This window comes from Podarcis pityusensis (genome assembly GCF_964106645.2).
Source record: "Podarcis pityusensis genome assembly, chromosome: Z".
NCBI classification, from domain to species: domain Eukaryota; kingdom Metazoa; phylum Chordata; class Lepidosauria; order Squamata; family Lacertidae; genus Podarcis; species Podarcis pityusensis.
In genome coordinates, this window is record NC_138044.1 from 2426675 (window position 1) to 2454162 (window position 27488).

Below are 27488 nucleotides of genomic sequence, written 5' to 3' on the forward strand. Positions count from 1 at the left end.
ACTGCCACAGGAGGCAATGATGGCCACCAATTTGGATGCCATTAAAGTCAAGTCAAGTAACCTTTATTGGCATCACATAAGAACATTCAGAATACATTCAGAATAGATAGGCCAGTGCGATCTCGTCACCACCCCCAACAGCACAGTCACCTGCTAAAGGGCAGAAGAGGCGAGCAATCCACCTCATCTCTGTGGGTTTCCAGCAAGGGCAGGATCCTGTAGCATGCTTTGGCAACAAAAAATCAAATAGAGGAACTTAGCTACTGTCTAGGTGAGCTCCTGGTCTCTCCCCTGTAGTAAGAAGTGCATATCCTCCGTTTCTGGTTTCCATGTTGGAATACATAGATGGTCTAGAAACTGTTGGTGAAGATCATCATACATTTTACATTTAAGGGCCATGTGAGCTAGAGTTTCCACCAAGTGGGCATCGCTTGGGCAGATCCTATCTCCTTCTGCCAAACCCGCAAACCTACCCCAAATGCCATTAAAAGAGGACTGGACAAATTCCTGGAGGAGGAGAGCTGTCAGTGGCTCCTAGCCACAGTGGCTCTGCTCTGCCTCCATGGTTGGAGAAAGCAACGCTTCTGTAAACCAGTTGCTGGAAGAAGCCACTGGAGGGGAGAAGAGGGCTCTTGTTCTTGGGTCCTGCCTGTGGGTTTCCCATTGAGGCACCCAGTTAGTCACTGTGAGAACAGGATGCTGAACGAGGTGGGTTGCCTTTGACCCGATCTAGCAGGGCTCTTCTCATGTGTTCATGAGCTGGAGTCCAACAACATATGGAATGCAAAAGCAGGGCTTACCATCTCTAGAGTTCCAACTCTCCAGAAAATAGAAAGGTCGGTACAGTGTGGTGTAGTGGTTAAGAATGTCACACTAGGACCTGAGAGACCAGGGTTTGAATCCCCACTCAGCCACAAAACTCACAGGATAACCCTCTATTTAAAAGGCTTCTACTCTGCAGCCTCTTATAGCTGTTTTATCTGCGAGTCTTTTAGTTCTTATGCTCTTACAGTTGTTTTAACTGCGTGTCTTTGCTGGTTTTTTAGCTCTTTTCTGTTTTAATTATTAGTTTTTTATCCATTCACTATCTGTGTTTAATCTTGTATTTTATTCAGATGTTTTATACCTGTTTCCTTGTCCTCATTTGCCTAACAATTATCGGTCAAAAAATCCTAACTGCTATTTTATCTATATGCTTTTTAATCCTGGTCTGTGACTGTAATAAAGTTCATTCATTCGCAGGATAACCCTGGGGGGCGAATCACAGTCTTTCTGCCTATCCCAGCTGCATGGGAGTGTGCTGTTGTCAAGAAGAGAGTAACCTGAGCTCCTGTCACTGCAGCTGCAGTAGGAGTTGATAATGAGTTTTTAAGCAGGTCCCTTTCAGTGCCAGATTTACGTATAAGCTAAACAAGCTCTAGCTTAGGGCCCCACTGTCTCCCCCCCCCCCAATTTCACTATTAATATACTTCTTCGTAATTGTATTTCAGTCCAACAATTACTTTGATACATATTTTGTTATGTGCAAATGGCTTGAGATACCTATTAGGTCCATAAATTACCATATAGCATATATTCAACACAAAAAAATAGTGACCATTTGTTGTTGACAAAGGACAGCTGGACATATAAAGGACCCCATTACCTTCAGGAGCTCAGGGCCTCATCAAACCTAAATCCGGCCCTGGTCCCTTTCTGCCTAGAGGAGCAGAATGGTTGATCTCCCAGCAAGTTAAAAGCTGAAACTGCAGATATATTCTCTGAATTATAATGCAGAATGCAGAAAGGAAAGGGGAGAGAGATGGCCCAGCCCTGGGAAAGACAGCGAGCGGAAATCAAACAGCCAAGTCTCATCTGCATTGCAGGCCCTGCTGTGTGTTCACTGTATCCTCTGCCACCACGGTAACATCAAGATGCTCTCACACTGCACAAGGATTGCATGGGGATCCCCATACAAAATGAGATGTGCACACTCCCTGCTACCAAAGTTATCAAGAGTGTGGGACAAAGGGGTGGAAGAGAGGAGAAGGCAGAGCAACAGGAGATCCAGGGTCTGGGGTCGTTCTCCTACCCTTGGGTGATGACAGCTGATCACAAAAACTGCCTCTGAGCATATGCAGAAAGGCTTTCACTTTCGTTCCAGCTGAAGCATCCAGGAGCTGAAGCACCCACAAGTCACTTAACAAACTAAGGACTTTGTTCCAAAGTTGAACACATCAGGAAACTATTTATTGCCCTAATCTGGATTCAAAGGGTTGGTCAATCAGCTGACCATTCTCCCAGTTCAGGAAGCTTGGATCTTGAAGGGAGTTGTCGCTTCAGCAGCTCAGATGGTGAGAATATGTTGAGATGGGGGCTCCACACCTTCTGGGCTCTCAGTCAGGCCCTGATCCAGCTAGCGCTTCCATGCACTTTCCCTCTCCTCAGGTAGATGACCAGTTTGGTGGCCCTGAATCTCCTGCCTGCCTGCCTTCTCTTCCTCTGAAGCTGATGGGGGTGGCCAGGTGGCCTCTGGTCTTGCAACAGAGATGTATGGACCCAAAGGCTATGCAGGATCATCTGGTGGTTTGGAAATCTGCTGGGTGAATCAGCTCTCTCTACTCTGGGAAGATCCCAGGTGCTAAGTTTGAACAGAACTGAACGCTGATACCTTGCACACAAATGTGCTTATAAAAAAACCCCTCAAAATAAGTCTGATGCCATGGCAAAGTGAGTGTGTTAGGAAAAAACCTCTCCCTCTCTGAGCTGCTGCCAGAATTATTATTTGTCAGAATTGGGGGGGGGGGGGGGATGCATGGATAGAACACCATCCTTGAGAGAATGCATAACTAAAATCTGGAACATAGTATACATGGTTAAAGCTTACCAGAGAGGGCAGACCACATGATAGTGTCTGTATTGAGAAACTGAGTCTTTATTTATCAAAAATATTGATATACTGTAGTGTAGAACAATATTGCAACAGTTTGCAACAGTGTAAAATCATAAAACCATAAAGTAAAATCATAACAAATTAACAACGAGTCAAAAGCAAAAGAATTAAAAGCAAACATCAATAGACCATTGTGGGAGAAGCACTCTTAATTGCCTGCAAAGGCCTGGTGGTATGGAAAAATTTCAGTGGGCATTTAACACTTGGCACAGAAGGTGCCTGCTGAATCTCTAGTGGCAGAGAGTTCCACAGGCCTGGGCCACTGAGACTAAAGTCTTGGTTTCTTATTGTTGTCAAATAAGGTGCCTGCTGAATCTCTAGTGGCAGAGAGTTCCACAGGCCTGGACCACTGAGACTAAAGTCTTGGTTTCTTATTGTTGTCAAAAAAAGCTATGCCAACTTGGAGGTATTTCTAGGCATCTCTTTCTACTTTTATTTGACATTTGTTATCATAACTTGTGATGTTACAAATAAATATATCTGGGGGTTTTTTAAAGGAAAAATCCCCTTCCAAATTCTGAGGTATTATTATTATTAGTAGTAGTAGTAATAGTAGTAGTAGTAGTAGTAATTTAGTCTGCCTTTTTCCCTGACAGGAACTTAAGGTGGCTTATAGATAAAACAGGAACAGCTTAAAAATAGAAGAAGAAAAAGATCATTAAAAAACTATTAAGCACTAATAGAATTAAAACTATATATAAATGTAAAATATCTATTTAAAATATACGGATAATTACAATGAAAACAGCATGGCACTATCCCTTTCATTAAAACTAGTTCGTTACCAAAAGCCTGTTGCAATAACAAAGGTTTGCACCTGCCGGTGGAAAGACAGCAAGGACAGATGGATTAAATGAGATGGCCTTGTTGGTGTTTCTCCCTCCGAAGGTTCTTCAGCACCTGCAAAACTGAGCCCTCCTCGCCTTGGGCCCGTGCCCAGTCTGCCTATCGGTTCATCCGGCCGCCCCCGTGTTGTAAATTAAGTGTTGCCTTCCAAGGATACTCTGATTGTTCCGGTTCAGGGGACAACTGGCCAGCCGATCAAGAGAAGCGCCATTCTGCTGGTCCTCCTTTGTCTGGAAATGTCACCATCCATTATTAAAAATGATGCTCACTATGCACCTGCGCACCTGCCTCTCGGCCCAGAAAAGACACAACCATGGAACACAACTGTATTTCCTGGAGCGACTGTTCCGGAGATTGCTCCCCTTGTTTAACCAGATGATTTTTTTGGGAGTGAGAGGGGTGGCGGCGGAGAGAGAGAGATGCCTTTGGCTCCCATTATTTTACAACCCATCATTCCATGAAAAACCTGGCATGATCTTGCCCTGTTTTTGTGACAGGGCACATCTCTCTTTATCTTCTTAGGAACAGGCAGGGGGTTTCCTGAGAAGGAAATCTAGTGAAAACAAGAGGTTTGTGTTCTACCCACCCACCCAAACCACACAACTTCCCTGGAGTCCTGCAAAACTATCCTAAACGTGAAATGCTCCCTCAATGATCCAGAAATCTTCCTGCACCTTCCTTCTGCAGTTCACCCACAAATGTGTCAGGAGCAAGAAGGGGTGATGAAAGGAAAAGGGCCCCAGATGGAGCTTGCTTGTAGGAAGAGAGGCTTGGGACTTACTGGGGAAATGGTGGCACACAAAGCAAGGAAGAACGCTGAACAACTCCCAGTGGGCCCTGCTGTCTCAGCTTTGAATAATGTTGTCTCAGCAAAGGACCACAGTCACCTAAAGGCTGGAGGAGGCTGGCCAGGGAGTTGTCTACAAACCCTAGAACGGGGGTAGGCAACCTAAGGCCCAGGGGCCAGATCTGGCCCAATCGCCTTCTAAATCCGGCCCACGAATGGTCCGGGAATCAGCATGTTTTTACATGAGCAGAATGTATCCTTTTATTTAAAATGCATCTCTGGGTTGTTTGTGGGGCCTGCCTGGTGTTTTTACATGAGTAGAATGAGTAGAATGCGTCCTTCTATTTAAAATGCATCTCTGATTATTTGTAAGTGATAAAATGTGAAGATTTTTATGGTAAAAGTAGGTGTGATAAAAAAAATGGTTAGAAATTATGATATTGTAAACTGCTAAAGATGAGGTAAAATGAAAATCAGATAGGGGGGAACTTGGGGAAGCCCACCTAACAATGTTTAGAAAAAATAAGGGTAAGACAAGAATTTGTTTGTATTGTTTGTTTTTCTGTTTGTGTTGTTTATTTGTGTTATAAAATGAATAATTTTTTTTTGAAAAAAAATAAAAAATTAAAATAAAATGCATCTCTGGGTTATTTGTGGGGCATAGGAATTTGTTCATTTTCTTTTCCAAAATATAGTCCAGCCCATCGCATGGTCTGAGGGGCGGTGGACCAGCCCACGGCTGAGAAAGGTTGCTGACCCCTGCCCTAGAATAACAGAATTGTAGAGTTGGAAGGGACCCAAATGATCATCTAGTCCAACCCCGGGCAATGAAGGAATCACAGCTCTTCAAGCAACACCCCTTCAAAAGGCCTGTTGCTGAATCTGCAGCCGTGTGGCTAAGCAGCCAAAGATGCTACAAGGGAGTTGCCCCCAGAATCAGAAGGTGATGGGAGAGCCATGGTGGTGTACCAAGAGCTCTTCCTCCCCTGAGTGTGAGTAGCCTGAATCTGAGCCCTCCATAGGGCAGGAGATAGGTCAGGGGACAGAGTAGGCAGTGGTCCAGAGAATCAAGAAACTGTGGAAGAGCTGTGGGCTAATGATGGCCAAGGAGGAAAAGAGGGGATCACTCTATAGGGAACCTCAGCTCAGTGGGTGGGGCTGCAGAGAGAAGGGGCTGTGTGGAGAACATAGTAAAAGCCTGCTGGAAAAGACCAGTGGCCCATCAAGTCCAGCATCCTGGAGGACTCTCATTATTACTCAGAAGCATTGCTGCCTCTGAATGTGGAGGCAGAACATAGCCATCATGACTAGTATCCATCAACAGCACTCTCCTCCTCCATGATTTTGTCCAATCCTGCTTTAAAGCCATCTAGATTGGTGGCCATCACTGCCTTCCATGGGAGCAAATTCCATGCGCTGCATGCGCTGCATGAAGAAGGACCCTGTTTTGCAGGAAGGAGAGTCAGCAGACTGAAGGAAGGATCCATCCATGGGGGGCAGGATACAGAGCTGGCAAAATGAATGGGGCAAAGAGGAAAGTGGGCAACAAGGGAACTCACAGACAGGGCCTGGGTGTAGTAGCAGGAAGGCAAGGGCAGGTAACTGGGTTGGGGGCGAAGCCACAGGAGAGGGCTAATTCTGAACACCAATCTGGAAGCACCAGCCATCTGATCACGAGGCTACAGGTTGCTGGCATTAATCCATGTTGGAACAAGAGCCCCTTGCACCAAGGACAGCAGTGGATTCATTATGCCGGGTGCCAGAGAGTTATGCAAAGCGCTTGGTAATTGCCACACAATGGCAAGCATCTTACACAGGGATCCCTGCACCCCGGAGGGGAAAGAAGTCGAAAGGCTTACAAGCAGAGAGGCATGTAATCTCTTGCGTACAGCATGGGGGTTGCCTGCCACTCAACTGCGCAGAGGCTCACTAAGACCCAGAGACAGTTTCCTAAGAACCAACAGGAAAGAAGGGAGGGAGTCAGCGAAGACTGGGATGAATGGCGGAAGGAGGAACTCTGAAAGGAAAATGGGGTGGCGTGGGGTGCTGCGAGCACTTGTCCAAAGCCCAAGGCGAGTGTTGAACTCAAATGCCCAGAAGTCAGGATTTTGTGAGTCATGCAAAGTATGAAAGAACTGACCTACTCCTTCTCTCTTTTTTTAAAAAGGCTAAACTTTCTAGTTCATTACGGTTGAGTCGCCCACCAGGGACTGGCAGGATGCTGGGGATTGCATGGCAGAGGCCATGGGGCCAGAAGCTGACTCAGGGGAAGGGAGCAGTGATTTATGGGGTTTTGTGCCTCCCACAAGGGCTGAAAGAAGGGGAACACTGTGCAGGAGAAGAGGTGGGGAAGGGGCACAAGATGTGGGGCAGGAGGAAGGGCCTGGGCGTGCAGAGATGCCAGGAGCGGAGAAATAGATGGTGGCTGAGAGGGGTGGCCTAGCAAAATCATTCCCCCGCCCCACTGTCCCTCAGACCTACTCAGTCGCCAGAAGTGTGTGTGTGTGTGTGTGTGTGTGTGTGTGTGTGTGTGTGTGCATTTTCTGTGCCTTTTAGGAGCTGCTGTTTAAGTGTGTGCTTTGTCAAGGCGCATTCTGGAAAGTAGCAGAAATCAGATAGACAATGGTGAGTGTTGGCAAAGGAAGCCTGCATCGCCGTCAGGAATGCTCCTTCCCATAAATCAGAACTCCCCACACCCAAACTGGGCAGAATGGCTGAGGCATCACCTCAGTTGGAGGGCAGCCAACCGAAAGGATCAAGTCTGCCCTGAGCAGCCATATGCATGCACCAATATTTTACGACAGAAGACAGACGCTTCCGGACTCCAATTCCCACCTTCCCTGGCTTTGGGCATACTAGATGGGGGCTGATAGGGGTTATAGTCCAACAAGGCCTGCAGGGCACCATGCTTGCCATCCATCCCTGTTACGCAGTGAACATGGTAAGTAGAAGCTTGTTGCAAAGTATCAGGGTTGGTTTAATACCTGGGTTGTTAACTCTGAAGGAGGTAGGCATGTCTTTGTTCTACAGCCATCATCCGTAGACAGACATTGTCACAACAGACTGTGTTCCCTGCTGTGGCAGGAGTGTTTGTTGCACAGTGTGGGTTTGTCAAGAAGACAAACAGGAATCTAGATGTCACCAGGATCTAAACAAGCCCTCCCTGCTTGCATCTAATCCTTTGGGAATAAGGCCAAACAAGACCGGACAGATATAGTCACCGAAGTGTGAGATGCCAGGGAGCTAGTTATCATAAAACGTGCAAAAAACAAAAAAACCAACCCACAAAAACCCCCAGCCTTTACTGACTGCTAGCCGCGATTATGTGAATGGAGCCTCCATGCCCAGAGGCAGTCTACCTCTGTGTAGCAGCTCTGTATTGGAGTGGGCAGAGGGCAAACATTGGGGGAGTGGGGGTTAATAACCAGTTTGGATATTGGTTTGTGTGTTGGACTAGGACCTGGAGGAGACCAGGGTTCAACCCCCCCCCCCAACTCAGCCATAAAACACACCTTCTGGAACAGTCACCTACATCTCAGCCTAACCTGCTTCGCAGGGTTGCTGTAGGGATTATACAGGGTGGGGGAAGAACAATGTAAGCCCCCTTGAGCAAAAAGTAGGAGGCATCTGGGCTGGCTAAGACGGAAAGCAGGAGGGCCATTTCATCCAGCAAGCCGACTGAAAGGTAAATCTGTGATGTCTGGGACACTGGCTCTACCCATTCTGGCCCTGCTCAAGGGACTAGTCCTCCTGAAACCAGACCTTTTGCAGCAACTCCATAAGCTTCTGCATTCCTCAAAGGGCAGAGCCACATACTCAAACGGTTGCAAGAGCGAATATCAGAGAGACGGGACATGAAATTAACGCTTCTCCCTCTTCTTTTCTATGAGTACCTGTGTGTGTGTGTGTGTGTGTGTGTGTGTGTGGAACCCACTACCACCACTTCATGCTTTATTAGTTTTGTGCTTTTGGTAGGAGACGCCTTCCCTTGTCGCAATGTCTCATCAAATTACGGCCAACAACATGGGGGGAGCCATCTGAATCCGTGATGCGAGGTTACATTTTTGCAATTAAGCAGGACAGCCAAACAATGGCCTTGCTAGCATAGGGAAAGGTCAGGGATGGCAGCTATCTGTTTCGTGGCTAATTGCAAGACACAGAGAGCCAATTATCGCAGCGCCATTTGCATATAGCTGCTCGGGGCAGCCTTGATCTTTTCTGTTGGATGCCTTCCAACTGAGGTGATGCCTCAGACATTTTGCCCAGTTTGGGTGGGGGGGGGGAGGGGGAGAGTACGGCATCACTTGATTTAATTTTGAGCTGCTGGGAAACTGGGCATTAGGAAGGCAACAAATGAAAAGGGTCAAGGCACAAATACATTTTGGAAACTACCTTCTCAAAGGCAGGGTCTTCCAGCAAACACAGCTCCAAGAACGAGATAGAGCCACACCTCCTGTGTCCCTCTATGTTGGCAGGCAGCAAAGTCTACTTCCTCTCCTCCAAGGAGACGCCTCTGCTGCCAGAACCTGATGGTTGCTCCACAGACCCCTTGAGGGATCAAGGAAAGATCTCCTCAGCTGGAAACCTCATTAACTTCAAGGAACCAATGGCAACAGATGGCATCAGCTCTGTAAATGGCCAGAAGGAAGCACTCAGGGAGTGGAACTTCTGGTTAGTGATTAGCTAGTCATAGAATGGGACGCGGGTGGTGCTGTGGGTTAAACCACAGAGCCTAGTACTTGCTGATCAGAAGGTCAGCGGTTCGAATCCCCGCGACGGGGTGAGCGCCCGTTGCTCTGTCCCTGCTCCTGCCAACCTAGCTGATCGAAAGCGCGTCAAAGTGCAAGTAGATAAATAGGTATCGCTCCGGCGGGAAGGTAAACGGCGTTTCTGTGCGCTGCTCTGGTTCGCCAGAAGCGGCTTAGTCATGTTGGCCACATGACCCGGAAGCTGTACGCTGGCTCCCTTGGCCAATAAAGCAAGATGAGCGCCGCAACCCCAGAGTCGGTCATGACTGGACCTAATGGTCCCTTTACCTTTACCTTAGTCATAGAACCATATATCTGTAGAATGGAAAGGGACCATCAAGGGCCATCTAGTCCAGCTCCCTGTAATGCAGGAATCCCTGACAGATGGCCACCCAACCTCTATTTAGAAACTTCAAATAAAGGAGAGTCAATCACTTTCCTTAGTAGTCTGTTCCACTGTCAAACAGCTCTTGCCACCAGAAAGTTCTTCCTAATGTTTAGTCCTGCTATAGAACCCAAGTTGCTCCAGGACCTTGCTGAAACAACTTGGATGCCTGGCCTCAGCTATGGGAGCACTGTCTATGGTCTTGAACTCAGACCTGGGTATCTCTCCAAGGTGCTGACTTTTGCCTTTGCTGGCCTCACTGTCTTCCCTAGAGAACCAGGAATTGCTGACCTCCCTTTGCTACAGTAGGTCAATACCTCTCCTTGCTGGTGGGTATCTTAGTGGAACACCTTGCTGTGTGCATATCACACCAGTGCTGAAGGAAATGCATGCAATTAGCTGTGAGCTAATTGACTTCTAATGCTTTGAACATCTTAGGGCTATGCTACCTGAGAGAGCACCCGAATAGACCCTTTGCTGAGGCCATTTGAGAAGGCCCTTTCAATCAAGAAGACTGGAAGAAATTTAAAGACTATTTACAGAAATATTGTAAAATTAAGGAATCTTAGAAGGATGTTGGATAGAAACTAAGTGGTTTCCAGCTGTAATGCTTTAAGAGATACGAAAAAAGGCTTACAAATGGGTAAAAGCTTAATGGTAAGGATTTGCTGAACTAACAAATTGAACTGGAATACAAAAAAGGGAGGTACGAGGAGGTCCGGGGAAATAAGTGTAAGGAAGATAGGCTATGGAAAATTAATGTGTTTTTAACTGTTTTATTTTGTATGTTTCTTTTTATTTTTTACTTTTTTGTTATATCTTAAAAACTTTATACTTTTTTCTGTATTTTGTATTTTCATGTATTTTTTGAAACTTTAATAAATATTATTATATAAAAAAAAGAGAAGGCCCTTTCAATCATGCCACATCTATAAGAGATCTTGTGGAGATTTAAAGGAAGGCCTTTGTGCAATGGCCCTGTTGGATAATTTCTTTTATCTGTTTCATAAAATTTACACATTGCTTGATTGTAAAAACAAACAAACAAATGAAAACCTCAAAGTAGTTTGCCAGAGAATCAAGCACTAAAATTATTTATAACAGTTAAAAACTATTTAAATCATTCCAAAAAATTAAAATCATTGCCAGAGAACTGATTAAAACACACACCAACCTTTATTAAATTTTTCCTCCACCATTCACCTGAAGATCATAGGGCAGTTCACAACAAAAGCTTACAAAATGAGGACACAAAATACACAATGAAACAAAAATAAAGACTAATGAATAATACCCACCCCCCACAAACACTTCTGCAGGTCTTCTGCTGGTTAGTAAAAATTATGGGCACTGATCCTTAGCATGGAACGCTTTATAGTTTATGCTTTATAATGTGCTGGTTTTTTCTTCTAAACTGCCTTGTAACTTTCAGCAGTGAAAGGCTGCCTCGACACAATTTTAAATAAATAAAAAATTATTGTGTGCCCACTTCTGCTGCTCTTCCTGGCAAGGTCTCAGGGTGGTGGTCCAAAGGCATCTGAGACCACCACTTTGCTGAAGCTAAGCAGGTCTGGGACTGGTAAGTGGGGAACCACACGTACCCCACCTTTAGTTCCAAGGTGGAAGAAAGGAGGAGAAGGCTAATGTATGGCAAGGTAAACAATTTAATAAAAGATTCTGCCAGTGGCAACAGGGCACAGATTGGACCATGTACGCTGAGTGCAAAGCCTCTGTGTACATTCAAGGCTATGAATGGACACACGCTACGGCTGTGTTCTGCCTCGCAAGGTCAGAGGCTGCAATGCTTCTGAATGCCAGCTGCCAGAAGCTGCAGGAGGGGAGAGACTCTTGTGCTCAGGTCCTCCTTGCAGGTTTCCCGGGGGGGGGGGGGCATCTGGCTGGAGACTGTGAGAACAGGGTGCTGGACCAGATGGGCCATTCGCCCAGTCCAGCATTTGGTTCTCTCTCTTCTTTGGTTCTCAGCGCATTCATTTTGAGAAGAAATGTTTTGAAACCAAGTTGTGCACCTTTCCCCCCCCCCCTCACTTGTAATTCTTTATGTCCCTTAAAAAAAGAAAAACTTTTTTACGTATAAAAACACATACATTCAAATACAGAAACACATATAAAAACACATATACAGAAATACAAATACAGAAATACATATAAAAACACATACATTCAAATACAGAGGAGCGGCTCCCTTCCCTGGCAGGACGAAGCACAGCCACAATCCCCTCCCAACCACCATTAAAAAAAACCACACACCCAGGGAGATCCTACCCGCTGGTTTCTGCTTGTTAAAACTAACCCAAATTCAGCACCCAAAAAAATAGGCAGCCTGCCCCTGCCAAAGCAGTGGAACTCCACTATTTATTTCTGCAGCGATTGGGGAAGGTGTTCTCTCCCCAAACCCCTTTGGTGCATCAGGTTGTAAAAGCAACAAACTGCTCCTTTTTGCCTTGGCAGAGTTATCTGGGCACCAGGAAAGTTAACAGTCAAAGCAGAGGGAACAAGTTTCTCTTTACTCCCCAAACCCTGAAGAGAAACGCAAGTATTTCGCTTGACCGAGGCCTCTCCCGACATTTGGGAAATGGGCACGGCCAGCACTGTGGTTCAAAGTCTTGACCCTAAACCAGGCACCCCAATAACCCCACATCCCAAACTCAGTCCCAACACCCCTGGTGAGCTCTCTGTCTTGGCCCATGGAAGTCTTTACTGTCCACCACGTGCAGAACGGCAATCGGGGGGGGGGGGGGTTTCCACCACATCCGCCACGCCAATAACTAAACTTAGCGGTGCAGAAACCAGCTGGCCCCTTCCGAAAGGCCCCTGGTGCTCTTCCAGTTCCTCCACAGGCCCTGTATCCCCCTGGTTCCAGTAGCATATCTGGCTGAATAAATTAAACAGCAGAGTCCCGGGGGCCAAGACGGACCCCATCTCGACGTGTCGGCTGCATCTTCCTGGCTCACTCCCCCAACATCCTCTCCCAGATGGCGATGAGGTTGTCGAGGCCCCAGAGGTAGCCGTCCTCGCGGTTGCCTTCCTGCCAGGGCAGGCGGTGAGTCAAGGTCTGCTTCTCAGGCAGCGGCACCGTCTTGCCAAAGTCGATCATCCACACCCGCGCCAGACCTGTCTGGTCGTGGACGAAGAGAAGAGAGCTGCCCACTACCTCGTGTGTCTTGAAGAACTCAGACTGTTCGAGCACCAGCCTGACTTCCTGCAGTCGCTCCAGGTAGCTGGCCAGGACTCTCTTGTCTCCGTCCACAAAGTCCCAGAAGGCCTGGGTCACCTCCTCCGGCTGGCGGGTCTTCTTGAAGCTGGTGTTGAAGGTGCCGTCCGCTTTCTTGATGCCTTCAATGCGGAAGCCCAGCGTGGTGGTGGAGCTGAGGGTCTCCCTCCACTGCATGTAGCGGGGCTTCAGGACGGCGCTCTGCGCATGCTCTTCCGCTGTGGGAGCCACCGGGTCCACGGCCACCATCTTGTCGTACAGGTCTCTGCGCGGACAGGGCTGCTGCCTCGCCTTCTCCAGCTCCTCCTCGAGGTACGTCCTGACTCCCATCTTGCAGTCCATGATGGAGGGCTTGTCAAAGCCGGACAGCAGGTCCTCCATCTGGATGTAGGTCTCCCCATCGCGCTCCACCACCCCATAATAGGCCGGGACGTAGGGCTGCAGCACGTCGCACACCAGGCGTTCCAGGCATTGCTGCTCACTGGGGCAGTGCTTCTTCAGGATGCGGCCCAAACCCCCGGCTCTGAAGTTGCCTGCATGGCCAGCCAGCTGGACCCGGGGGTAGCGCAAGTGAAAAGAAACCACACAGGGCGAACATTGCACCATGCAGCTCATCTTCTTGTTCTGGACGTCTCCGGAGCCGACGGGACCTCCGCTGCTGCTGGGACCGGGACAGGAGGGCGCGGCCGGCCCGGCAGGGGCCGAGGGCGTCGGGGGTGCCGAGGGCATCGCGCGCTCCGTCCCTCCGGCCGCGGTGCTGCTGCGCTCGAGCTGCCCGGCTGGCTCCGTCGCCTGCGCTCCGCCGCCTGCGCTCCACCCCGGGAGGTGGAGCCGCCGCCCTGGGCGCGCCCCGCGGGAGGAGCGAAGGTGTGCGTCTTGTATTACAATCCCACAGTCAGAGCAGAAGCATTCTCCACACACACACACACACACACGCACGCACACACACACACACACACACACACACACACACACACACACACACACACACACACAGCAATTGCTGCAAGCCTCTAGAAAGTTGGCCGCTTTTGTTCATGCAAGCACAGTTCCTGCAGACATGCTTCTGCTTACAAATGAGACCCACTGACTGCATTTTGCCTCCAAGGCTGTCCTGGTTTATTTCCTTGGCACAGGCGGCAGCACTGGCGGAGGGTGGCTGTGTACTGCCAGAGGGGTGCCTTGTTAAAAACCTGTCTCCGACTCCGAGCTCACAATGGGGAAAATCTGTTTTCCCAGAAGCCTTTGCTTCTGTAACTCGAAAATGATCCAAGTGTGTGTGAAGTAGAGGCAAATTGCCATCTGATTATATTGTCCAATAACTGTCTGCAAAAGAAGGCATGCCCTGCTTCATGCGAAGTCAGCCAATGCGGCACGTGGTTCACTGAGCTGAAGGCAGCTCCCCAGCCACACCTTGTGGCCTGCACACGACAGCAATGCCCGCTCCCCCATTTCTTGTCCTGCTCCCCCCGTCCCTATCAGCAGCCAAAGCAGGCACCAAAGCCCAGAACATTCAGCAATCGGGGCTGCATTGTGCTCAATGAGCCACAGGTTTGATGTTATCTTAATGGGACAGGAGAATGGGAAGCTTGTGCTCACGGTCTAGGACCCTCGTACCTACGGGGCCGCCTCTCCCGGTCTGCTCCATGGAGAACCTTAAGGTCCATAAACAGCAACACCCTCGAGGTCCCAGGCCCTAAGGAAGTTAGATTAGCTTCAACCAGAGGCAGGGCCTTCTCAACACTGGCTCCAGCCTGGTGGAATGCTCTGTCTCATGAGACTGGGGCCCTGATTTCTTTCCGTAGGGCCTGTAAGACAGAGTTGTTCCTCCTGGCCTTTGGCTTGGAATCAACTTGATCCCCCCCTTTCCTTTTTCATTTCTCCTTCTGTGATGGAACTCCTATTTGGGGAATTCCCTGGCTTTTTTCTGGCCCATGTAGGACCAGTCTGGATAGTTGGCCTTGGTGAAGACTTGATGTTTTCAACCCCAAAAAGTTTTTGATTTGAGTTTCTACTGAAATGAGGCTGCATTTTAATGTTGTACTTCATTTTGTTTTTAAGTTGTCTTTTAATCAGTTGTTTTTATACCTGGTGTTAGCCGCCCTGAGCCCGGTCTTTGCTGGGGTGGGTGGGGTATAAATAAAACTTATTATTATTATTATTATTATTATTATTATTATTATGAACTCCAGAAAATGAGCTAGCTCTTCCGGGTGAACTTTGCCTCTTCTGCAAACCCAGTGAAGCTAAACAATCCCCTAGATCTTAATAAGGAAGATGTAAGTCCCATAGGTCCATCAAGTCCAGGAAGCCAACAAGCAAAACATAGAGGCAGCATCCCTCTTCCCTGCACCCTCAGCACCATCTGGTCCTCAAGGGTAGACTGCCACTTCACATGGATGTTCCATTCCTGACTATCATGTAATAATAATAATAATAATAATAATAATAATAATAGAACCCTGCTAGGCCAAGCCAAAGGGCTCTCCAGTCCAGCCCCCTCTGTGCCTCCCTCAATGCCCAATAAAGATAACTTCAACAGCCAGTAGGTATGTGTGTGATATGGTGCCTCTGAACACAACAATTCAATCTATCTACCATTTCCAAAGAGCCACCGGGAGACCTCTCTCCCTCCAGCAATATGCCTCATCCCCGTTTTAATGCCAGCTCACCCAATGCCTATTTTAGACTGTAAGCTCCTTGGGCTCAGGGACAGAGGTCATTTATTAATTAAGATATTTCTATACCATGCTTCACCAGAAATGGTCACAAGGCAGTTTACATTTTTTTAACATATATTTTATTTTGGGGTAAAGACAAAACCAACATATTAAAATAGATTATGTAAGTACTCAACTCATCAGTCTCTTCTGCAGAACCCTGTAGTGTGCCCTTCGTTCACTGCAGGAACCACTGGCAGAGTCTTCTGCACTGATCTTAACACAAAGGCACCTATGTAAAGCATCAGCTATACAGTAGGCTCAACAGCAACTGCAGTTATTATTACTGCTATTATTGCAATGGATTTCTAAAGCACCAGTCTCAAGGTGGTTTACACACAGGATAATTTAAAACAGTTCAGTACATTTAACCCTAACAAGTGCACACTTGTGAAAAAGACACACTCAGCTGGAAAAGCTTGTTGGAACTGAAAAGACCGTCTTCAACTGTTTCTGGAAAGTGCAGACAGTGGGCGCCTAGGGAACCTCAAACAGGAATGCCATTCCACAGAACAGGGGCAGATGCACTAAAAGCCCTGCTCTGAGTTTCTGTGGATAATGATGATTATGTTTGTCCCTGAGGTATAATTGGGCATTCAGTGTTCTTAGATTTAATGCAAACCAGAGAGCCAATCTCTTACAAGGAAGGAAATCCCACTCCACACGGTGAACCTTGCTTCGTAGTAAACATGCCTTAGGCTGGCACCGCAAATTGCAAGGCAGCTATGCAGACAGCATTGCTTGACTGACATTCCCTCTCAACAAGGAGTAGCCATCTTTCCAAATAAGGCTGGGTAGGACCCCTGCCAGACCACAGTTCCCAGGATTCTTTGCGGGCAGCCATGACAGTTACACTGGCACAACAAAACCAAATAAATGCCAATATGTCCTACCTGAGTCACATTGTTTTCGCCCTTTGACAGCCTCAAAAGAGGATGGGCAATGAGGTTCTGTATCATATTTACATTTCATTTGTTCATTAGCTCAGGGTGGGGCAATTAATGGCTTTTAAAGCATTAAATATAACTGACTTGCAGCGCATAACGATTATGGAAGCTCTAGACATAGAGAGACAGCGGGCAATTTCCAGACGTTTCCTCACACCAAGCTGCCCTCTTCCCTCACCTTGCTTGACAATCACCTTTTAAGACAGTCATTAATTAGAGACCAGTAATTAAGCTCCCTGGTTTGAGAAGTGTTACATTAAAAGCGGCAGATCTGCAGAGGCCTCAACAAGGTGAAAGGAAATACAGGTGTGATGGGGACAGGGAGCAACCTTCAGGGTGCCCTTGAATCTTCCACACGTGCCTCCCCCCCCCCCCACAAGGCCCACCCTTTCCCTTTTGGCCTAAGGGCTCAAGCACTTTAAGAACTGATAGATTGCCCCTCCAAACATTTCCCTGTCTACCTTTGGCTTGGCTGCTCACTTTTGCTTTTAAAAAATTGGGTTGCTCAAGACTGCATGCAAATCCCACACACTGATCTGAACCCTATTCTCTTTAATCCCATGTACACAGCAGCTGATTTGGGTTACTCAGTGGGGAGAAAGTGCAATCTGCCCATGCTCAGGGGGCACACAGTTCTTTGCAATTGCCTGTTCATTTGCAGAGCTAATCCCTTAAAGTGCAAAGGTCTTGTGGTCTGACTCAGTACAGTGGAACCTCTACCTGTGACCATAATCCGTTCTGGAGGTCTGTCCGGAGGTCGAAATGGGTCACTGGGAGAGGTGCCATTGGGCGCAGGCATGGGCAGCAATTGCTTGCTTCTGTGCATGTATGAACGGCAATTGCCGCTTCTGCACATGCGCAAACGGTGATCGCCGCTCCTGCGAATGTGTGAATGGTGGCAAACCTGCTGGGTACTTCTGGGTTTGCTGTGGACGTTGGGCGAAATGGACGGAAGCAGAGGCGGACATAAGAAGAGGTTTGAGGCATGTGTCTTGTCCCTTTGGATACAGCTGACACACACCCAAACACAGACGTGGGGTCATTGCTAGGTCCTCAAAAGCCTAGGTGGGGCACAGATCCAGGGCACAAATTCCCATGTGCTAATTTAAACATTGGGACACAGGTGGCGCTGTGGGTTAAACCACAGAGCATAGGACTTGCCGATCGGAAGGTCGGCGGTTCGAATTCCCGCAACGGGGTGAGCTCCCGTTGCTCGGTCCCTGCTCCTGCCAACCTAGCAGTTCAAAAGCACGTCAAAGTGCAAGTAGATAAATAGGTACCTCTCTGGCAGGAAGGTAAACGGCGTTTCCATGCGCTGCTCTGGTTCACCAGAAGCGGCTTAGTCATGCTGGCCACATGACCCAGAAAGCTGTCTGCGGACAAATGCCGGCTCCCTCAGCCAGTAAAGGGAGATGAGCGCTGCAACCCCAGAGTTGTCCGCGACTGGACCTAATGGTCAGGGGTCCCTTTACCTTTAAATAAATAAATAAATAAAAAATAAGATAGCTGCTTATTTCCTTGACATCTGACGAAAACGCGTTCCACAGGGCGGGACCTACACCTTCACACCTGCCTCTCTCATCCTCCTACCCCTTGCCTTTTGGCTGAGCTGCTTCAGGCACCTTGGATCATGGTTTCCATGTTAGCTGAGCCCTGCTGTCATCTGGGAAGGCCAAACAGATTAAGCCCCAATCCCTCCAGCCGGTGTTTAGAGAGGAACACAACAGAGTGGCTTTGAAATGAAGGTTTGTTTAGGGAACACCATAATGCAAGAAGAAGAACTGATTGTCCGATACAGTTTGTTTATCTCACATAGCCTTGACCAGCCTGATGCTCATACGCAAAGCATTAGGCTGGCAAGGTCAGTCCTTGTTCATCCAGGCAGATGAAGCTTATGAAGGTAGGAAGAGCCATTAGCTGGATCAGGCCAATGAGCTATCTAGTCCTGTTCTCACAGTGGCTGACTTGATGCTTGTGGGAAACCAGCAAACAGGATCCTTGCACAAGAGCAGGGCTCCTCTCCTGTGGTTTCCTGCATCTGGTATTCAGAAGTGTTGCTGCCTCTTGACCACGGAGGCACAGCGCAGTAACTGTGGCTCGTCTCCTCCTCTTCCATGGGTTTGTCCAAACCTCCATCAAGGCTCTCCAAATTGGTGGCCATCATTGCCTCCTGTTGGGACGCGGGTGGCGTTGTAGGTTAAACCACAGAGCCTAGGGCTTGACGATCAGAAGGTCGGCGGTTCAAATCCCCGCGACGGGGTGAGCTCCCATTGCTCGGTCCCTGCTCCTGCCAACCTAGCAGTTCGAAGCACGTCAAAGTGCAAGTAGATATATAGGTACCGCTCCGGCGGGAAGGTAAACGGTGTTTCCGTGCGCTGCTCTGGTTCGCCAGAAGCAGCTTAGTCCTGCTGGCCACATGACCCGGAAGCTGTACGCCAGTTCCCTTGGCCAATAAAGCGAGATGAGCGCCGCAACCCCAGAGTCATCCGCGACTGGACCAAATGGGCAGGGTTCTGTTTACCTTTATCTAATTTAAACATTGTAGATGCAAATTTACATATGCATCTGCAGGGGCACAACTGGACTCCTTTCTCTGCCCCAGCTGCAACAAAACACATATCCCGCTTATCGTTCTCCACAACCACAGCAGGTGCTGTAATCTTCCAACAGTTTGACTTCACCTGCAAAGCTGCACTCCTCCATGGTCTCCCAAGACAGATGGATGCCAGCTAGACGCAAATTTATATTGTGACCAAATCTAAATTTGGGTGGTTGGTTGGGGTCTCGCTGCTCCAGCAGGCAGCATGTTAGAATTCCTGCTCCATGATTGCAGTCATGGGATTTTTGTCTATCACATGATGGGTCCTACTCGAGTGTAGGCTGAGCTCCTGACACAGCATGCCCAACAGCCCTGGAAGTAGAAGAACATCAGATGACCCCTGCTGGATCAGGCCAGTGGCTTAACTAGTCCATCATCCTGTTCTCACAGCAGCCAACCAGATGCCTGTGGGAAGCTCACAAGCAGGATCGGAGCACAAGAGATCTCTCCCCTCCTGTTTCCAGCAACCGTGATTCCCAAGCACTGCTACCTCTGGCCGTGGAGGCAGAGCATAGCCATTTTGGCTAAAACCAACTGACAGCCTTATCCTCCATGAGAAAGTGTTTTAGAAGAAAACAACAAGACAAAAGGGCTCTCCTGCAACCCCAAAACTCCTTTTGTGCTGGAAAGTATGGGGGGGGGGGGAAGCGGCGATCGAGCCTGTAGTCATGGCAGTATTGCAACTCCGCGGGAATGAAGCGTCAGCTCAAGCCTGAAGAAGAGATCTTCTAAAAATTACTACTAAGCTGATGGAAAGGTAAATAAGATTTACTTTCGGAATTAATTAGGTGGAATTCGGCACCAGACGGAGGTGTAAAAAGGAAGTCCATCCCCATCTTATCGGTAACTATCACTGCATGGAAACAATTTGCAAGTGAAAAGGTTAGTGTGGTGTAGTGGTTAAGAGCGGTAGTCTCGTAATCTGGGGAACCGGGTTCGCGTCTCCGCTCCTCCACATGCAGCTGCTGGGTGACCTTGGGCTAGTCACACTTCTCTGAAGTCTCTCAGCCCCACTCACCTCACAGAGTGTTTGTTGTGGGGGAGGAAGGGAAAGGAGATTGTTAGCTGCTTTGAGACTCCTTCGGGTAGTGATAAAGCGGGATATCAAATCCAAACTCCTCCTCCTCCACCTCCTCTTCTTCTTCTACTACTACTACTACTAAATCTTTCTTTATGATTCTTATGGATACTGTCTGCTGATGGGGAAGTTGGAGTAAAAACAACTGAAACCCATTCTTTATTGCTTTTTATTGGAGTTACTGACTTATCAGATTTACAATTGTGGACTTGACTTTGAACTACAGCCCTTGGTGAATTCGAACCAAGCAGAGAAAACCTGGAAAAAACTTATTGTGCACTCTGTTGGGGGAATGTATGGAATTATATATCTGGGTTGCAGTGACTTATAGAAGTCTGAACTTCTTTTTCTAAAGACAAACTGGAACTCTAAAGTGGAACTGAAAAAAGCAAGAGGCTGGAGTTTTGGAAGGACTGGATCTGTTGGAAACCCCTTCAAAGGAGGAAATCATAAGGATTTTTAACTGCTTGCAATCTCTCACATCATTCTGAGACATTTTAAGAAAATAGGTCTACTAAGAAGCAAGTACTTTCTCCTGGATGATTTAGCTGAATTCTTTTTGGACATACTGTTCTTCATTTTCTTTTTAAAGTAAATATCTGTAAAATCTAGAATTAATTTGAAACGTGGACTTTATGTTAACTTGTATAAACGTACAAGGTAATACAGCTGGAGGGGAAAGGGTTAGGAGGGTGGGAAAGTACAGGGAAAGTTGTTTACTGAGAAAGTGCTGCTTGATGACCTTTGATGACTTTAAGTTCAGACAGAAGGGTCTCCGAACAGGACATAAGCCCCATTTTGAATGGGTGAAGCTTTTTTCAGAATTGAAAAGACAGCTGATAAAAGAGATGAAGGAAAATTTAGAAAATCCAACAGACAAATTACCAGTTCGAATGGATAAAAATACTGAAATGATGACAGAACTGATTATTAAGATAGAACCATCAACAAAGGAAACAGAAGCGGAATAGGTGGCCGTGCAAGGATCTGATATGAAGAAAGAGCCGGAGATGCCTAGTGTACAGGACTTCCGGGGTGGCGCCATCGGCAATGGCGGACTCCCTCTGATCTGGAGGGACTAGCTCCGCGCGAAACGGGTCTTTTCCGCTACGGCGAAGCGGGGACCCTTCTAAAAATCACAGGCGGATGAAGCCTGTGACCATGGGACTCGGTGGGCACCCTTAGCGCCCCCCCAACCCGCAAAGGAACCCACTAACGGGCTCCGAAGCGAAGAGGGGGAAGTGGTGCGGTGCTGAGAGTCAACTGCTTTTTCCGTGGAACAAAGCGCATAGCCGTTGCCGGAGAGCGCTGCCTTTTTCCTGGGACAATTTGGCTTCTAAAATAATCACCCGTGAGTACTTAAATTTCGGACAATTGGACTTTAAATAAGGACTTGCGAGCAGAAAGGAATTGGACTTAAAAATTTACTTCAATTTGGCACTGAAACGGGAAGGTCTAAACAGGAAGTCAGCCTTCCGTTTCTTTGTAGACAGAATAAAGCAAAGACAACGTAAACTAGAGCTCAGAAAATCGCTTCTAAAAGATTAACTTTCATCATTTAAAATTGTTGAACCCCCCTTTGGAAGCAGGGGAAGAAGGGGGATCTTTTTCGGACTGTTTAAACCTGCAGAAGTGAGTTTAAAGTAAAGTAACTTTCCACCGTCCTGATCCTGGAGCGGGGTGTCAGGACTGACGTTTGAAGCTCATTGACCAGAGACAAACGCTTTTGACAGATAATTAAAAGAAGAGAAACATAGTGATTCCACTGTTCCCTTTCGCATTTTAAAGGAACAAATATTGACAAAATATCTCAAAAAGGAAACTTTGTTGCTAGATTCGTCCTTAAAAGAAAGAACAAATAGAAGTTTTCCCCCTAGAGGGAGACTGTGAAACTGTAACTAATTCCAGGGAGCTTGCAGCTGTTACAGATTACAATCGTGGGAAATAGACTTGTGACCTTGTAGGACAATGTATTCAGAAGCTCTGTTGTGTGCTCTCTGTAAAACAAATGCCCTACTGTAACAGTTAAATGAGAATACAGATTTGATGACTAATGCGGTCAGAATTTTTGAACAGGCAGTGGGAAACTATGTGGAGCCCACCCAGGAATTAAACCAGGAGTGTGCCCTGACAGAACAGATGAGAGAAGAGGATGTTGCTGAATCTTGGGCGCCAGAGATGGAGGGAGCTGTGGCCCTGCAGGAACATGAGCTTTTGGATTTGACAAATGAACTTGGAAAAAGCCAGATTTGGAAAGATAAGGTTTGGACTGGTTTGGAAATGGCGGGTTGGATAGACCCCCCCCTATGCAGTGATGTTTGGACTTTCCAAGTCTGGCAATGGGCCGTGAGATGTTTGGGGCTGAGGGCGCTCTTAATCTTGGAGAGATTCTGAAACATGTTTTTAAATACCACATGGAGTTTAGTCTGGACTTTGGAAAAGGGGCTGATTTGTTGAAAAGGGTCAAAAACATTACCAAACTGGAGTTCCCATGTGTGAAAGGAGAATATGAAGAAGAGCTGCGGAAGGGACATGGAAGAGACTTAAGGGCCTCGGATATAAGGTTACCAGGTTAATGCGCTAGATCAATGGGATAAAGAGGACTGACAAAACCCGGGACCAGGAGGAAGGGACGCTGGATGAAGATTGGATTGTTTTTATTTATTTCTTTTTATTACTAGGATTGTTTTATAAAATTGATGAATGTTAGAAAAATGTTGGAACGAAATTACTTGGCTCTAGCAAAAATGTCTAAAGAATTAGGTAAGAATATTATGGATATGAGAAGTTGGTAAAAATAAGAGTTAAGTTTTAAGTTTTAAGGTTTTCTATAAGATAAGATGAAAATAGATTAAGGTAATGTAATGACAGAATATTATGAAATATGGAAAGGATTTGCTACGATAATTAATAACTAGGATACAAAAAAAGGTAGGAGGAGGAGGTCAAAGAAAGAAGGTAATGAAAGTTGAGGATTCGAGAATGATGGATTTGTTTTTATCTGTTTGTGGTGTATTTTTGTTTGTTTTTTTTGAATTTACATTGTTTGATGTGGTTTGTTTTTTCTTTGTTTTTTTTCCTTTTTCTGCTGTGTTCTTTTCTGTAATTCTAAAAAATTTTCAATAAATATCGTTTTTTTTAAAAAAAAGATGCCTAGTGTACAGGTGGATGGTTTGGGGGACAGGCAGGAATCAGTTGGGGGTGCCTTGGGAGTTAGAACAAGGCTGAAACTACAGCCTCTGAGACTGAGAAAAGCCTGGGAGGAAGGGGAGCAGGATTTAAAATCTGACTCAATAGATAGTCGCCTTCCGGTGAAATTTAAGTATGCTAAAGTTAGGAAAAGGAATGGGAAATGTTTATTGTTCGATTGCAGGGTATTGCAAATAGGTTGAAACATCAGTAGGACTTGACTAAACTCCTTGCAATCAGTAGAAATTTGGATAAATTAAGAGAAATAATAATTGGCTAAGCATGAATATGGAAATGCAGAATAATTTTGTCTATATAAAGAACCAAGAAGAGGGAATGGAGGGAAGTCATGAGGTCTAAAGAACCTCAAAGATAAGGTTTTGAAAAAGGTATTTGTGAATTTGGGGGTTGGGTTAGAAAAAAAAGTACTATTGTGATTAAATGTGGAATTCAATTGTGAAAATCAATAAAAAATTATTTACAAAAAAAGAAGAAAACAAGAAGAAGGGAGAGGAGGAAATTTAGGAATCAGCTCAAAAGAACTGGGGCTCAGCTAATAAGGCTTTTGTGTGGGATAGTAACATGATGTTGTGGGTTTGGGAGGTGAGTCTGGATGATGCCACGAGTCCCTTCCGATTCTTAGGATCCTGTACCCAGGGAGCGTTAGATTCAAAGAGAGGGTCCTACTGCTGAAATAGCCAGAGAAGTTTCTTTGTAAGACGATGGCCTTGGCTGGCCCCTGCAGTGTCCTCATCCGCATCCCAAAAGGATGGGCTCCATTGCAAGAGGTGCAATGAAGGGATGAGGCCCTCCAGGCTGATGGGCAGGTCTTTCCTCTCCCTCCTCACCTGGCTGCTAGGTAGGAGAACAAGAGCCAGGGTGGTGTGTGGGAGATGAGCTGAAAAAAGCAGGCTGGAAGCTGGAGACCCAGAGAAACGCTTGCCCTGCGCTGGATCCAAAGCTGTGACTGATGGAGAAACAAGACCCTTTGGGAGGTTGATGCTGTGAGCCCCTCCTTCTCATGCTCAGGTTGTATAGATGTGTAAATAAAACCATATATCCTAAAGACACCACAATCTCCGATGGCCTTTGTCCCAAGGAAACTGAGCCTGGGGTAGCAGACATGCCAGATTCCAAAATAATTCTCACCGAGTCCCTAATTCTCACATTCCACTGCGAGCTGATCCAGTGCTGAGAAACTGTACCTTGTGCACTATGGCGTGAATCAGCTAGAGATGCTCTGGCACTGAGCTACAGCCTCCCCATCTGCATATTCAGGTCAGTGCTGGAAACTGCAGCCAGCGAGGGCTGAAGATGCAAGCCTGTGTGTGAATCGACTGGCGCTCTGTGAGCTCCTGCCTCGCAGTATCTCTTTCAGTCGCTAGAAGAAGATGAGAAGCGCTGAGAGAGAAAGGGAACAGATTGCTCTAAGGCATCCAGCAGTTCCCCAGCCCAGCGTTCTCTGCTGCCGTTCCAGGCATTTGAAATGGCTCTTTGATAGGAGAGGGGAAAGGTCAGAGGCCTGAGGAATGAAAACCTGCTAGGAAAAGCATTCATTGCTATTAATTAATTCACCGCTGTATTCTTTCCAAGATCCATTTAACAACTGGCTGCATGCTCAGAGGACATTTGTCGCGCCTAGAATGATATCTGTGAGTAGAACTTGAGAAGGGGAGGAAGGGGGGGCCGGTGAAAACTGCACAGCTTCATAATAATTAAGGACCTCTTCCTTCCAAATTAAATCTCGGCAGCCCAGCAGCCTTGGCAAAAGAGGTCGATACAGTAAATTAAATCATCCGGGTATTATTTCTTTCTTTTAAAAGAGATTAGTTGCATTTGGACAAATGTGGAGGAGATGGTGGCCCCAGGGATAATGGGGGGAACAAACGAAGTTGCAGGGGCCAGGGAAAAGAAAGAAAGAAAGAAAGAAAGAAAGAAAGAAAGAAAGAAAGAAGGTGACTGGATGGCGAGTTTGGAAGCAAATCCCATTTTTCTGAAAGGAAGTTAAAGCATAAATTCAAGCAAAGGGATGGCAAGATGTTTCTGTTACCGGCTGCTAAGGCAGGTCAGAGTTCTTGCTAAGGTGTGCCCAGTGGCAGCACACCAGTGGGTACCCTTGCCATGAGATGCATGGCTGTGAAAACACTGGGAGGCTGTGGTTGTGGCTGAGGAGCTGTGGCACTCCAGATGTTGGTGGGCTCCCACCAACCACACTGCCAGCATGACCAATGGTCACCCTGCTCTAAGAGGATGCCCAGCTGATCCTGAACCCAAAGAAGCAGAAAGCTGTTACAGTGGTACCTCAGGTTAAGAACTTAATTCGTTCCGGAGGTCTGTGCTTAACCTGAAACTGTTCTTAACCTGAAGCACCACGTTAGCTAATGGGGCTTCCTGCTGCCACCACACCGCCGCTGCTTGATTTCTGTTCTCATCCTGAAGCAAAGTTCTTAACCTGAAGCACTATTTCTGGGTTAGCGGAGTCTGTAACCTGAAGCATATGTAACCTGAAGTGTCTGTAACCCGAGGTACCACTGTATTTGTGTGCCTAAATTGCAATGGAACCAGGGCCCTCTGCTGAAAGCCACATGCCCTGAACATTGCTTGCTTCTTTATTACCTCTGCTCACTCAGCTCACCAACACTCCCCCCCCCCGCCATGCCTCCCATATTAGCCCCCTGGAGCTTTCCCTTGCCGCCCCATGGAACTACAAGCTCACTTCTCACCTTCCCAAGCCAATTTCTTTCTGTAGATCCAGGACTGTGATGCGATCCTACAGGTCCCCCAGTGGCGGGTCTGTGACAACATCCTCCCATTTTTCTACATAGGGGAAGATGTACAGAGCACCATCCACATGTGCAGTGGCGCTTTAAAGAGGAGAGGCCCCTTGCCCCACAGGGCTTACAATCCAACATTTGGTCCAGAGTGGCAAAAGAGAATGGAGGTTGAGGTAAATAAAGAAAGGAAATGTTTTCATTTCTGTGAGAGGTGTTGAAGTTTGGTTTTGGCAAAGGATGTAGAGTTACGGGTTGTTACAAAGGTTTTCTGGGGAGAGGGAGAGAGAGAGAGAGAGAGAGAGAGAGAGAGAGAGAGAGAGAGAGGAGTCATCTGACTTCTGCATCACAGGGGGTTGGACTAGGTGACCATTGGGCCCCTTCCAACACTGCGCTTCTATGATTCTGTGTGGGCGTTCAGGTAAGCAGCTCTAGGCCTGTGGGGTGGGGAGAAGAGGACCACGTCCTTTGAGGAAGCTGGAGAACCCCAGAGGGCAGAGGGTGATGGAGATGGAGATGGAGGAGCGAATGTCTTGAGGATGGATACATCAAGGCATAATGTATTTTATGCCTGCTTTTATAATTAAGCATTTTAAAGTGTTTTAAATTTGTTGTTAGACACCCTGAGCCTGGTTTTTGAACCAGGAAAGGTGGGGTATATAAAAATTATTATTATTACTATTATTATTATTATTATTATTATTATTATTATTATTAGCTTGTGTTTGAACATTTCTGAGAAGACAATTCTTTTTCTGAGGAATTCTGGAGGTTTTTCTGCCCTGCCCAGAGGGAGTGTAACCCCATACAGGACAGGCAGGTGACACTGGAACCACTCAGAGTTCAAGCACAGTTTATTAGCCCATATCCACCGCCCAGCTGCTTCTAGACAATGTTCCAGACCAGATATAGCCTCTGCTGACTCAGATGCTATGGAGAAGCAGAAAATGGGTATCACCAACGTATTGATGAGACTTTGCCCCCAGATTCCCAGTGACTGCTCCTAAAGGCTTCCCATAGATGCTATGAGCACATTGTGACAGGATTAGGCCCTGGAGCTGAGGCACAATTAATAGAATTGTAAAGTTGGAAGGGAACCCAAAGGGTCATCTAGTCCAACCTCCTGCAATACAGGAATCACAGCTCAAGAACCCCTGACAGATGGCCATCCAACCTCTGCTTGGAAACCTCCAAGGAAAGAGAGCCCACCATCCCCCAAAGAAGAAGAAAAAGAAGAAGAGTTTGGATTTGATA

The 27488-nt window shown here is 47.0% G+C and overlaps 1 protein-coding gene and 1 pseudogene across 9 annotated transcripts in view; both read right to left on the bottom strand.

The window, feature by feature from the left end:
- Positions 1-27488, bottom strand: part of DAB2IP (DAB2 interacting protein) — a 316629-nt gene that overhangs the window by 143735 nt on the left and 145406 nt on the right. The gene's annotated exons all lie outside the window — the stretch shown is intronic.
- Positions 10856-13680, bottom strand: LOC308468601 (inositol-trisphosphate 3-kinase C pseudogene; annotated as a pseudogene). Its single transcript has one exon. The product of its transcript is annotated as an inositol-trisphosphate 3-kinase C pseudogene (transcript).